This window comes from Labeo rohita, unplaced genomic scaffold (assembly GCF_022985175.1).
Source record: "Labeo rohita strain BAU-BD-2019 unplaced genomic scaffold, IGBB_LRoh.1.0 scaffold_2440, whole genome shotgun sequence".
Taxonomy (NCBI): Eukaryota; Metazoa; Chordata; class Actinopteri; order Cypriniformes; family Cyprinidae; genus Labeo; species Labeo rohita.
In genome coordinates this window covers 1-7,248 of record NW_026128705.1, presented here as the reverse complement: position 1 = coordinate 7,248, position 7,248 = coordinate 1, and the positions used below count along the sequence as shown (strand labels likewise).

The 7,248-nt window shown below is 33.7% G+C and overlaps 1 long non-coding RNA gene across 1 annotated transcript; it reads right to left on the bottom strand.

Annotated features, from left to right (window-relative positions):
* Window positions 1-924: 924 nt before the first annotated feature.
* LOC127159711 (uncharacterized) lies at window positions 925-6,155 on the bottom strand. Its single transcript, XR_007826527.1, has 4 exons — window positions 6,066-6,155; window positions 3,632-3,669; window positions 3,394-3,432; window positions 925-959 (listed from the first exon to the last, which is right to left on the bottom strand). It is a non-coding gene; the product is annotated as an uncharacterized LOC127159711 (long non-coding RNA).
* Between the last annotated feature and the right edge of the window lie 1,093 nt (window positions 6,156-7,248).

The following is a 7,248-nucleotide window of genomic DNA, read 5'->3' as shown; positions in this document are numbered from 1 at the left end:
CATGCTGCATGTGTGTAAACAAACCAGAGCCTAATTTTCAAACATACTCCACATTAGTTAATTTAGTTAAATTACGTAATACTCAACCCTTTTTATACCTAAATGGGACTAAGTGAACCAAGTTTAATGTCCTAATCATTTGTTCTGTTTGGTTTTCAATAATAATAAGCAGCTGATTTCACATGATCTCTTAAATAAGTGTTTAGCAAACAACTGTCACCTTTGCTTCATTATGAGTTTGAACAGATCTCTGATTAAAAATGACTGTAAAATGGTTTTAATGCTACAATCAAAATGTGATGTATTCAATAATATTTTTTATACAGAATATTTTCAAATAATAGTCACTTACTTCACAAAATAATGAAGCGATACAACCTGCAAAGTATTCTCAAGAAAAAAAAACAAGTTAGTTAATTGACAAGAAAAGAACAACTTACAAATACAGCTAATTTTTTTTTTGTTTTTGTTTTTTTTTTGTTTTTTTGAATAAAAAGAACAGTAGCAGATAAAACAAATTATGAATCTAGTATTAATAGGAACAAACTTTTTTTCCAAAGAAAAGAACAATAGCAGATGAAACACAAATTATTAACCTAGTATTAAAAGGAATGAACTTTTAAAAGAACAGTAGTATTTGAACACAAATTGTGAACTTAGTATTAAAATGAATGAACTTTTTTTTTTTTTTTTGTTTTTTTGTTTTTTGGTGGGGTGGAGGGTTGTGGGGGGTTGGGGGAGGGGGGAGGTTGGGGGGCGGGTTTGGGGAGGGTGGGTGGAAGAACAATACAGAAGAACTGCTGCTTGGAGAAAATCCAAAACCTGGAAAAGAAAGACATATTAGGCAACTATAATGATAATCATATTGAAAAAAAAAGACAGCATCATTTAGGCATTTTGCACACTAACCAGGCGTTCAGCTGCAGAGAAAAATGCAGGTCGTGCTCTGAATAGATTTTCTGCAAAACAAAAACAAACACACAATTAAAAATAAGGATAAATAAATTTCTGACCTATAAGAATTTGTGCAAATTTCACCTACATTTAATTACAGTAGTGAACAGTGAACAAACACACACCGTGAAATGTTCTTCAGTGCGGTTCGGGTCTCACCTCACTATGGTATTAATTATTTAGTGCTGGATATTCACTCCACCCATCTACAATCCCTGCCAGACCTGAGACTCGAACCCACAACCTTTGAGTTACAAGTCAGACTCTTTAACCATGACTGCCCCCTAATAAAGCATTTTTTTTCTGATTGGTTATTCAACAAATTATGTTTCTGCACGCTGTTTGTGTGCAGTGCACACATCTGAAGCGCGAGCACAGTGAACAGCGGTCCCAGTGCTTGTTCCCAGCCTGTGTCCGTTCTCAGAGAGAGAGACAGCAGCCTAATAAACATGCTGCCTGTCATTAATATTAATCTAAGAACAAAAAAATCATTCACTGATTTTGACTGAATATCTTTCACAACTTTAATGAGGATTAATTTAGATTTTATTTATGAAAAGAAAACTATGCAGTGTTTTTAAACTTAATTTCAATTTCTGTACCTGCAGTTTGTTAAGTTTATTTATGCTATTGCTAATTTATTTATTTATTCCTATTTTATTACTGACTGTTTACTTGTCCTTAACAATTTAATGTTTGAAATTTATATTAGTCTAGTTGTTTTTGCTGTGGTATTTTTTTGTTAGAACCATAAAAAAAAGATCCTCTTAGCAAAAGTTCCTCTTATGCCCCAAGTTTTCTGTAGACTGCAGATTTTTGCCCATGTTATTCAGCTGCAAAAGAAAGCTTTGTAAAAATACAGAATAAAATTTTGGACTTAACTTTTTTATGTTATTGTAATCTAAATTAGGAATCGTTAAGAATCAGAATCGATAAGCAGAATCGGATACCACACATTAGACTATTTTGTAATGATCACAAAACTATTACTTACTCATAATAAGTATCTATTCAGAAAGTATGCAACTTCCAAGGCAGTCCATGGCTATAACACCCACCCCCCACCCCAAGTCTTTCATGTAGAGTAATATTTTAAAACATTGTAATCTTGTTTTTGTTTTTTCATCTACTGTGTGGTAACATCACAGGATATCACATGCTAGTCACAGGTTCTGAAGTGCTATATAGTTAGGGTTGGGTATCGTTAGAATTTTATCAATTCCTATTCTGATTCTTTTCGATTCCCAGGTTCGATTCCAATGTGAATAAAAGATATCAAGCACATTTATTCTGTTTTTTTTTTTTTGTTTTGTTTGTTTTTGCTAAACATTTAGTTGCAGCTGAATACCATGAACATAAATCAACAGGCAACATAAAAACAAGATTCACTTAAGAGCTGTTTGCAAAATAGAGCTGTGTGATTCTGGATAAATTGGGTTGTTGTTGTTGTTGTTTTTTTGAAAGTTGTGGTTCTCTTATGATTCTGAAGAAAAAAAAACCATTAGACTACTAAACAAAAATCACATGTAGGCCTAGTTTATAGGTGAATGATTCAGTGATTCACTCAAGATTTACTTGGTTCATTACTGGATGAATCAGTGTTTTTGAATGAATGATCAAAGACAAATAAATTATTAACAGCACCCTTTCGCCATCTACTGGCATACCGTCGTAATCTATAAATCTTTAACATTACTTGGAATGTCAAATTAACTTTCAAAATGATGATTTACTCTACTTTGATCTCTACCGTACATATCAGAGTTTATATCCAGACTATAAACTTTTATCCCAGAACTGTGATTATTTGAATGTTTGTAACACAGAAAAACTGTGTGGTTGAAAAGACTGTGAAACTGTTCATATACATCATTCATATAGCCTACACGACAGTGGCTCTCTTTAGGTCAGCGGCAGCACGAACGCAGATTTGAATGTTCAAATCACACTAGTATGATCATATGCTGCACGGAAGAAAGGCTGAGGAATCAAACAGATGAATCATTGTAATTTTAGGAGCAGAATCACGTTAGTATTTGAATCGTGTTTGTTAAAATAAAATGCTTTGTCATATTGGTGGTGACACATCTATTGCAACATGTTTAGCTTATCACAAATATTATACTTTGCTTTTTCGACTTCCGATCGCAAGTGTAGCCATTCTGTGGAGCGCTATGCGCTTAGATTAGCGAGCAAGGTCCTGGCAGATCGCTAGGTCGGGTCCTCACAGATGAAAAAAAAAAAAGAACCGCACATAAATAAAGAATCAAAATTTTAATTTCACAAGAAGTATCCGATTCCTGACCTTAAGTATCCGATTCTGGAATCGGAATCGATTTTCGATACCCAACCCTATATATAGTGCATCAGTAACTCATTAGCATCTTATTAATATTGCTTTGTCACATGTTCATATTTTAGCCATATCAAAAAACATACCTGAAAATGTGCAGTGGAGAGTTTGAAGTGCTCGAAATGCTGTAATGTGAAAAGAAAAGTGAAATGTCAGGCATAACTTCTTAAAATCTCTTGACACTATACATTACAACTACTGGCAACTTTCCCATTTACCTTCTTTGAAAACAATCAGTTCTCCGATTACAGTACAAGATTTTATATTTTCATCATCCTGCACAGTGCACCTTTAAATGTACTATAACCAAATAATGCAACAAACCTTAAGAATTGCTCAGGAGATGAAGCTCAATGATCAGTCTAAACAAAGGAAGAAAAAGTTAACAAATGAATGTCTGACAGCACACAAAAGGGACAGTTAACATTAAAACACAGGTCTATGCTTTTTATACTTAATATAAAAATGTAATATTTGTCTGTCAAAATATGTTAAATGCAAATTTTTAAATGTATATCCAGGCACAAATATAATTAATAGGTGAAACAGGGCTCCAGACTGCAACTAAAATGGTCACATTTGCGACCACAATATTAATTTGCGAGTGAAGTTTTTGCTGAAGTATCAGCTTTATAATTATGCCAAATTATTAACAAAATTCAAACAATAAATACGGTTTTGGCACTCTTTAATGCGGCATGAGCGACTGCACCTCAGGCGTTAAGTGAACCCATTACTTCCTTCTCTTTACTATTATAGTATGAAATAAACATGAATTAACATCAAAAAGTTTGGCTATATTGTAAGAGAGCCTAAAGCACAATGTACTGAAATGTCTCATGACTCATTCAGTGTTTCAAACTGTGGAAAATGTGTATAGCTTGTAAACAATGCCATGTAACAATACATTTACCTCAGAATAATCATTTATGCACTATTGCATATTAATATTTTTACTTCCCTGTTACATGATAAGAAAGAATGCAAGAAAATAAAGACAAAATTCAACACCTCCTATTGCATTTTACTAATGAAGAAAAAACGACGGATATGTGAAAGACATATGACAACATTTACAGGATGTATTAAGAAGGAACCCAAACTACACTCACTAGCAAAGTGATGCTTATGGTCCATAATATTGGCACAGATTCTGAGTAATAAACAAAACCTTGTGACTGTATATAGTTTTCAAGTTGGAAAAAGACGTTTAGTTCCCACTTTAAGTGAACCTTAGTTTCCAGGATATCTACCTGGTTTACTGGATTAAAATGCTGATAAATTCAAGAAAGGATGAGACATAAACATGACTGTATGACTGAAATGTTAAAGTGTTAAAATAAATAAATAGAACATTTATTTTGTGGCAATTAAAAAAAATAATCTGGTGCCTAAGTTTGCTTTTTATAGGAGCCAATGGCTCCTTACTCACTGTTTTTTGTCTGGAGCCCTGTGAAAAATATATCAAGACACAGACGACACATTACATCAGAGATATAATGCATGGATGTCAACCACATCTACACAAAATAAAGGACACCGTAGCAATAATTACCAACATTTAAGGAAACTACAAAAAAATATTTTTTGCTCACCAACGCTGCATTTATTTGATAAAATCAGCAAAAACAGTAATATTGTGTATTATTATTACAACTTAAATTTACTTTCTATTTTTTAAATATTTTTAAATTGAGTTTATTTTGGTGATGGCAAACTGAATTATTGTAGGTAATTACTTCGTTTGTCAGTGTCATGTTATTATCAGTGCTGAAAACAGTTACGCAGCTTCATGTTTTTGTGAAACTGATTCATAACTATTAGGTTTGGGTTAAGTTAATTTTTTTAGATTCCTTTATTCAGCAGACATTATCACAAATGACAGTATTTAACAATGTTACATAAGATTTTGGACTTTTTTCTATTATTGTTATTATTATTATTTTGTATTCAAAGAATACTGACAAAATGCATCACAGTTTATCACAAAAATATAATTTTTCACACAACATTAAGCAGTAGCACAACTGTTTTCAACACTGATAAATGTTTCTTCGTAATAATTACTGCTATAACTTATAATTTATTTCTGATTTATATAGGTATAAATTATGTTGAAAAAGAAAACAGATATTTTAAATTGTAATGATATTTTACAATAGCACTGTTTAACTGCATTTCTCATCAAATGAGTGCAGTCTTGGTAGGCAGTGTATGAATAACAACAAACAAAATACAAATTCAGCTTACTCTTCCTTTGCATTCAATGCGCGTGAAAAGACCAGATTTGAGCTTTAAACTCTTCAAGACACATTAATTACTAAAATAAATAAATTATTAGCACAAATCGTCCACGATTCAAGCTTAAAGTTCTCACTTAAACCTGCTGACTCAAAACCATGAAAAATTACACTGCGAGTAGCTGACAATGCATCTAAACTGCTTCTCAACATTTTGTGGACAAAAAAAATCTACAGATTTCGTGCCCATTTACGCTCGAAGCGACAGCGAGACGAAACGGATAAGCCCCATTAATATCGATCTCACATGGACTTCGTGTGAGAATCTGACCTGATTAGCGTTAGCCAGCACTAACGTCAGACGCGGCGGTCAGCGTGTAGTTTCAGACCGCTGTCTATTCTTACCTCGTGGAACAGTGAAAACCCACTACATAGACGTTTATGGAACAGCAGAAAATACTTAACGAGTTAAAGGGTTACTCAACCCCAAAATGAAAACTTTATCATTAATCACTTACCCAAATGTCGTTCTAAACCCGTAAAAGCTTCGTTCGTTCGTGTCAGCTGCGTCACACGGATACGCTGTTTTCATTCAAATCAAAGCGTAAACGACGTAAACAGCGTATCCGCGTGATGCATCTGACACAGAATAGCGTACGCTGTTTGCGTTCAATGGATACGCTCCAAAATGGCGCTAGGGTGACGCGAAGATGACGAGTTGTTAAATAAAGTAGCTATTTTTGTTTTCTTTGCATACAAAAAGTATTCTCCTAGCTTCGTAAAATTACGGTTGAACCCTTGAAGTCACATGGATTATTTTACTGATCTTCTTGCTACGTTTCTTTTACACTGTTGTCTATGGGAGGGTCAGAATGCATCAAAAATATCTTAATTTGTTTTCCAAATACGAACGAAGCTTTTAAGGGTTTGGAACGACGTGGGTTTCATTTCGGGGTGGAGTAACCCTTTAGTAAAGCCCAACACGCAGCATTCATGAGGCCTTCTAATGCCTCACAGCCACCTCGAACAAATATTTTTCTAAAACAGACTTTTGTATTTTAATAATTAATATTGTCCTAAAAGTACATTCAAGGAGGGAATAGAACGTTAACAGTTTCGCCATCACCAGCGACCTACTGACTAACGTTAATCTCTGCTAAAACACATTAAAAACAGCACTCTTGCTCATGCAGTATTGCGTTAATATTCAGCAGTTAGCCAATGTGCACACAAACTTCTAACAACAATAGTCTACAGCACTCCAGCAACGTATTTTATTTCTTAAAATTCGTTTTAAAAGGCAAACGTTAGAAAAACAAACGACCGCTACTTACCTCAGGAGAATTCTGGAAGATTTGCCGTTTGTCTCGCTCTATGCAGTATTACTCAGCCAATCAGCACCGCGAGCTGCAGCTGCAGCTGCAACTGCAGCCAGTAGTTATGCAGCGTTACTCTTCTATCCATATATGGAAGAGAGAGCTCATGGAGACAGTGGATTTTTTTTTTTTTTTTAATGTGTGCACCAAGCCTTATTAGAAATTATACATGCACATTTTGTTTTAACCATTAAAGTATATCAATTAAAGGTTCCACATACTAAAAAGTTAAAAACTTAAGTTAAATTAAAATATTTATTTGTTTTTAAGATCACAATGAGTCATATAATAGCGTTCTTTAATAATGAGTACTTTAAAATGAATA